This window comes from Peromyscus maniculatus, chromosome 5 (assembly GCF_049852395.1).
Source record: "Peromyscus maniculatus bairdii isolate BWxNUB_F1_BW_parent chromosome 5, HU_Pman_BW_mat_3.1, whole genome shotgun sequence".
NCBI lineage: Eukaryota > Metazoa > Chordata > Mammalia > Rodentia > Cricetidae > Peromyscus > Peromyscus maniculatus.
The window spans coordinates 3,596,589-3,602,969 of record NC_134856.1 but is presented as its reverse complement, the minus strand read 5'-3'; the positions used below and the strand labels follow the sequence as shown (position 1 = coordinate 3,602,969).

The window sequence follows — 6,381 nt, the reverse complement described above, 5'->3', positions numbered from 1 at the left end:
TGATCAGTGTAATTCCTAGAGGTTATCAGCATATGGATGAGTGGAGACTCTGAGTGAAACTGAGCCTCTAAATTAGTTCAATGGAGACAAAGGTACAAAGTTGTATTAGTGATATTAATAGAGTCATATAGTAAACCCAATGTTATAGGAAAACAAAGAGCTCCAGAGATGGTCCATGGATAGACGATGAGTTTAAAATCAATTAAAAGTAAGTAATTTCAGTGAAGTTAACTTCCTTTAAGTCACTTTTATACCTGTTGACTCTTCTCAGCCTTTCCTTCATATGTCCCCTTATTCAATTTGATAAAACAGAGATGTATCCTACAGCTGTTTTATGTTTTGACATCATTTAGAATGAATAAGCCAGAAGGTTAGATATAGCAGATTAAAAATGGCCAAATAAATTTTGAGACTGTCTCACTAGGAGAAGGGGTCTATTTCACCTCTTCTTGTCTGAGCTTGCCTGTGACAACATAGAAAAAATTGGCTACAGCATAAGTGTTGTGATGACAGTTCTATGGGTAATCCAGGAAGACTATAAGTTTCTGTGTCATGCAGAATTGCAAAAGAATGTGAAGAAGTCTGCCTCCCCTATGGTAACATGTTTTTGAAGCCCAACCTACCTCATCAATTGGAAGGACCATACCGAAGAAAAATAAATGTGTAGATGGCACAAGAGACCTGGTACAAGGCATTCTATTCATTCCACCTTGCATATGAAACCCAGTATGCCATAGCACAAACAATGTGGACCTTGAAGTGTCCTGAACCAAAGCAAATTATTTGAAAAGATCTGAAAAATACAGTAATGGTTGAAGCCACCAAATTTTAATAGAGTGATTCATTCTTTCATAGCAAATAACCAATTAAGAGATGGTTTATTGATTTTTTCCCCTTTCCTGTTTCTTTGGTACTAGTAATCAAATTCACAGACTTGTGTATGTTAGGATGCACTCTACAACTAAGCTACATTCACAACTCTTTTTACTTGTAAAGTTAGAAGAATTGAGGACAAGACAGGGTGTCTTTCTTTCTGTCCCCTCTGCCTTATCTCCTTCCCACATTGCAGTGTTCAGTCTGGCAATTTATTCAAGATAAACTTCTGTCAGACTGGGGGGCTCTTGCTACTGATGGAGGCTATAGCTCTCACACTAGTGGAAGGAATATGACACCACAATTTAAAACTCACAGGAAAGTAAATTGTCCAAACAAACACCTCCTTTCAATCATTCAACAAAGTGTCCCCATGTTCCTGAGTCTGTTTTTTTATCAGTGACACACACTGCCTCTATAGACTTACACAAGTCAGCCTTTCCTTAGAAGTTTGGTCATTTAGAAATTGCTGAAGGCAAAGTTCTAAGAAATTCTTCATGCTATTTAGTAAATCTCTTATTTATATCACAGCCTTTCTTGCCAAATGAAAATTTTAAGGTTCAATAGCTTTCTAAAGATCAACCCTCAGCATCTGCAAAGTTCTTTACTTGCATGTTCCATTTGTATCAACCTTACATTTTAAACATAATGTAATATAAGAAATACAATACACCCTGCTTTCCTTACATCCATACTTTTTCAAATTGTTGCTTCTCTTTCATGCTGTTTTCATTTATCTATTCCATATTTAGATCAATATTTTTATACTCAATTGGTTCATAAAATATCATGGTTATGATGAGTAGTGTTGCAATAAATACAGGAGTGTCAATATCTCTTCAAAATACTCACATTATTAAAATATGAATCAATAGAGAATATGGTATAAATATGTTGGAATACCAGACAACCTTTAAGGAGAATGAAATCCTATAATTTTTAGTAATGTAGGTGAACCTAGAGGATATTATTTCAAGTGAAATAAGTTTGGCACAAAAGGATAGCTATATAGTGATCTTATACAAGTTTGGAATTCTTAAATGTTGACTTCATACAGAGATTAGAACAGAGGATATCTGTAACCAAGAAAAAACAGGTGTGAGAATATGATAGCAAGATAGAACATATAAGATTTTTGTAGTCTAATGTACAGTAGGGTACATTACATCTCAGTAACAGACTGTATATTCCAAATAATCCAAATGAGAAGACTTTAAATGTTATTATACCAAGTGAAATGTATTTCCGTACCCTCTCCCCTTACCTGTTTTCATACTAAACTGCTGGGCAATTTATTCAAACATGCATCTCTGTAAGAGCTGCAGTGAAATGAATAAGTGGATCTTGAAAATCACATTATAAACAAACATAAAAATAAAATAAGATTTAAGTGATGCTGATAATAAAGACAATTCAATAATAATTTCTTCCAACCTCTGATTTTCAGATGGGTTAAATTCAATCCTGACATTACAAATGACTGTTTCAAGGTTCTATGATCAAACAATAACTGTGAAACCTTCAGGGCTTCTTTTTCAATATTGCATCAAATCTTGGAGAAAGTCACAGAAGGTATTTTGTTCATATTCAATCCTGCTTCTCCTAATAACACCTACAAAATGCATCCAACCCTAATTTTCCCAACTATTCTCTCCTCCTCCCCTTCACCTCTCCTCTTCTTTTTTTCTTTTTCTCTTTCTCTCTCTCTCTCTTTCTTTCTTTCTTTCTTTCTTTCTTTCCTCCCTCCTTCCTTCCCTCTCTTCTTCTTCTTTCTTTTTTCTATTATTCTTTTTTCTTCTCTCATAAAGTTGAATTTGTGTTTCCCATATATTCCAGAGTATGTGACAACCATACCCTTATTCTCATCTCAGAAAACAGAAAGAAACACCCTTGAAACACATTGATGTTTGCGTTTGCATGTAGTTTTTAAATACATTCTTCTCACAGACCCCAACTGTACCTGAAGAAGAGGTGAGTCTCTGAGCTCCCAGCTGGACAGCACAGCTTTCTAACCCCTAGACCCTGGGGGTACCTACCATGCCCCTCGTCCACCCATCCCAGCCTCAGAGACAAGGCAGCAGAATCCTGCCCTTCCCCATCTACAAACATCCCCCACAGCACCAGTGAACTCCAGAGTCACAGGCACCACCTGCTCCAATAGGAGGAAGAGGGACTCCAGGAGGCACAGACTCCACCTCTGTGGATTGGAGGAAAAAATGGGTACACAGCAGTGTAAGAATGAATTCAACAACATAAAGAGCAATATGGCACCACCAAAACCTACTGGTTCTACAACAGCAATACTTGAACATCACAATGCCGATGAAGAAGAAAATGACCTTAAAAATAACTTTATGAAGATGATAGAGGCCCTTAAAGAGGAAATGAAAAATTTCCTTAAAGAAACAGAGGAAAAGACAAGTAAAAAAATGCAATAAATAAATAAATCCCTTAAAGAAAGCCAAGAAAAAAAACCAAACAAACAGGTGAAAAAAACAGTCCTTGGCTGTGTACCATGAAGTATTGAGTGCTGTCTGGACTCCCAGGGAGTCCTCCCTTATGTAGGCCCAGCCCTTACCGGTTTTGTGGCAAAGATTGGGTAATTTGTGCTGTTAATTTATGCTGATCCATGGACTACCTATCCTGGGGATGCCCAAGATAGGAGCCTGGGATCCTGTTTGTTATTTTATTTTTTTTCTCTCAGCTGCAGCCATGGGACATGGGGGGTTCCTCCTCATAATTCCACTTCTCCTCTGACAAATGCCTTAAATATCCCCAGATACCAGAAAATTTGGCCATGTAATGGCTGCTTGGACCATGATATTTCACTGGAATTATCTAACTTCTGCCAGCCAACAGGCGAATGAAAAGAGCTACCTTATCCCCACACTTTTAACTAAGCTCTGAACCCTCCCTATCTGAGTCTTTCTCTCCTGCTCACGTGCATTCCTGAACCTGAGGAATCTCTAACTCCAAAGACCTTATCATATCTATTCTCTGTTCGGTTCCCTGGTACTGGGCAGGCTACTAAGCACAGACAGGTCTGGAAGCAGGCTAGGATGCACGCAAATAACTTTACAAACAGGACCCACATGGTGATCACAATAATTCAGGGAAGGCTCTTTAGCCAGAGATTGTGGGAGCCCGTTCTCGGGTTCCTCGTGGCTTTACCCAGCAGGTCTGAAATAGAGGATGATCAGGACCACGGGCCTGAGTGCAGGTGTCTGAGATGGCCTGCACTTGGTTGTGCTGGGGGAGGAGGTCTTTTGCTCCACCCCTTGGCGTCTCTATAAAAACCCTGGGCCAGAGACAGTCGGGGCCCGTTGGAATAGGTTCCAGGCCCTCTCGAGGCTATCCTTTATTTTCTTTCTGTTTATCTCCGCGATATTCTCTGCAATAAATCCTTCCATCTAATATTTCCTGCTGATTGTACTCAAGAAAACTCTGGGGAACTGTGGGGGTGGTGGGTAAACGCCCCACAAGAGATCAGTTTATAGCCTGCCTCCTAGTGGGTCTTCCTAGAGCTATCTTCAAGCCAGCAAACAAAACAAAACAAAACAAAACAAAACAAAAAAAAAAGACACAAAATGAAATCTGTCTCTTGTCTCCCAAAGCTCCTTGACCTTAGGGCTAAAACTTAAGCATCCAGAAAGCAAGGCTCCTGACCCCACTGGTGGAAGTTTCAGCTGTGGCATTTAAGGTGTGCCATGGGAGAGATGATAAAGTCATGAACAGAATTGCCAAATGCTGGCACACACGCCATCCAAGTGGCTGCATAAGGGCTTCCAGGTCCCTGTTTTAGAAGGCTACAGGGCTAGTGCATGCCCTGCAGGGCCAGCAATTAAGCCTTGTTCAAAGTGCTACCCAGAGAGACAACTAGTCAGCTGATTGCACCTGGGCACAGTTCAAACAAAGACCTCCAGCAGACCTCCTAGGCTTGCCATGGGAATGCAGGGAACCCAGGATGCAGCATGGAGGTGATCCATTTCCTTCCTGTTGGACACTGAGTCACTTAACTAGTCCTGAGGGCGTTTTGGGGTCCCACCTATCCTCATGTCCCTATTGTCTGGGTAGGGGGACAGCCTTACCCACCTCACCAGACTTAATTGTACTTTCAGGGTTACTTAATGGGAAAAGATTTTCCAGCTAAGGTAGGAGCTTTCATTTCATTTGCTCCCTCTATGTGCCTGACCCAGACCAGTCAGCAGGGCTTCCCATGCACAGTAACACAGACAGGGCCCTGCTCTCTGCCTTGTCCCCAGTTCCAGGAGAATGAGGTCTCACCCCACAAGCTTTTCTCTTCCTGGGTTTCTCTTCTAATTAACTACTCAGCTAATTGTTACATGATCACCATAGAGGTGGAATCCAAGGACCAGCATGTATATACCCAAGTGGTAAGGAAAAGTAACAGTCAAAAGGTATTTATACCTCCAGATCCAGAAGTGTCTGGGCTCTTCAAAAAAAAAAAAAAAAAAAAAAAGGACTTAATATAATATAACCATCTATTACTGCCAAAAGCTCTCAGCAATTGATCACCTGTGTCTCCTGAATGCTAAACTAATAAAGGACACAGGTGCCTTAAAATAATCTCTCTGATAAATCTTATCTCAGGTAAAAATTAAAAAACACGTCCCAATCTCTCTCTCTCTCTCTCTCTCTCTCTCTCTCTCTCTCTCTCTCTCTCTCTCTCTCTCTCTCTCTCCCCCTCTCATTAACACTAACCAGCAGAGTACTAAACACTAGTACTAGTACTAAGCCTGGATAGCTCCATCGGTAGATCATCAGACTTTTAATCTGAGGGTTCAGGGATCAAGTCCCTGTTCAGGCACCAGGTATTGGGGACTATGGAGGTCCAGCCCCTTGTTAGTCCCCTTCCAGGGGTCTGGGAAGAGTCTACAACCAGCTGATAATTAATCTTTGATGAAAAGAAATGAATCTATGTACATGAAATTCCTTAGTCCATATACTTTATTATTCTGTGTCAGTTTCAAACTTATATTCTGCTCTCATATTTAGCTCCTTTCTTGCCCAATTACTCTTTACATTTATCTGTTGTCCCCTCAGGTTCTATCTTAATTCCTTCATCTAGTTCTGCCCCTTCTAGGTTCTCATCCATCTAGTTCTTTCCCATATCAGCTCTTCTCCCATTTCCTTCTCTCTCGTCTTGTTCTTCCTCATCTTGTTCTTCCCCATCTGGCTCTTCCTCATCTTCCATCTCATTCCCTCTAGTACTCTCTTCTAGCACTTCAATCCAGCTCTTGCCCATCTCAATTTGTTCCTTTCAAGTTCTTACCCATCTAGTTCTTCCATTCTCTTTTCTCTTCTCTGTCTCATGCCCTGGAAATCCCAGTATAGAAAGAGAGGGTCCGAGCTAAATTGTGTAAAGCTATTACTTAACGTCCACATCCACCTGACCTAGCCAGTGTCTCCTTGTGGAATTTACCTTAAGTCAGGTGACTAGCATGTGAACTATTATCACTGTTAGTCCTTGAAAGTGGCTAAGGGAGA

The 6,381-nt window shown here is 40.5% G+C and overlaps 1 non-coding gene across 1 annotated transcript; it reads left to right on the top strand.

The window, feature by feature from the left end:
* The first annotated feature begins 5,628 nt into the window (after positions 1-5,628).
* On the top strand, positions 5,629-5,701 carry Trnak-uuu (transfer RNA lysine (anticodon UUU)). The gene has a single exon. It is a non-coding gene; the product is annotated as a tRNA-Lys (tRNA).
* The last annotated feature ends 680 nt before the right edge of the window (positions 5,702-6,381 follow it).